This window comes from Sinocyclocheilus rhinocerous, unplaced genomic scaffold, assembly GCF_001515625.1.
Source record: "Sinocyclocheilus rhinocerous isolate Xijiao unplaced genomic scaffold, SAMN03320098_v1.1 scaffold2515, whole genome shotgun sequence".
In the NCBI taxonomy this organism is placed as follows: Eukaryota; Metazoa; Chordata; class Actinopteri; order Cypriniformes; family Cyprinidae; genus Sinocyclocheilus; species Sinocyclocheilus rhinocerous.
The window spans coordinates 110,555-111,065 of NW_015637115.1; the positions used below are offsets into that span (position 1 = coordinate 110,555).

The 511-nt window shown below is 39.9% G+C and overlaps 1 protein-coding gene across 1 annotated transcript in view; it reads right to left on the reverse strand.

Moving 5' to 3' along the window:
- Positions 1-511, reverse strand: part of LOC107748429 (serine-rich adhesin for platelets-like) — a 45,811-nt gene that overhangs the window by 26,553 nt on the left and 18,747 nt on the right. The window lies entirely within an intron of this gene.

Genomic DNA, 511 nt, shown 5'->3' on the forward strand with positions numbered 1-511 from the left:
CCACATTGGCAGTATAGGAGTGCGCCCCTGCGCCGTTCAGCCAGCTGATGGTGACCATGTTTGTGCCACAGCTAGCAGCAGCTGTCAGGCTACTGGGTGGACAGGGAACTGTGGATCAATAGATGAGACTCAGATCAATACATTTTTTAGTAACCTTTATTATGTGGCAGTATTTAATATTCCATTCATTTTTCAAAACTGCTGTTGTTCCAGAAAACCAGTTTCCTATATAGCTCACTGCATAGGTTTCTTCATGGGTTCCTAACCCAAACCCTTTTAAGGAAAGTCAGTTCACTTAGGGGCCATATTTGCAACACCTCCTGAAATGTCAAAATCAGCAATAAAATCTGATATGAAATGTTCCATAAATGTTGTTTCTTATGCTCAAATAGCATTTAAAAAAACATATACAGTGGGGAAAAAAAGTATTTAGTCAGCCACCAATTGTGCAAGTTCTCCCACTTAAAAAGATGAGAGAGGCCTGTAATTTTCATCATAGGTATACCTCAAC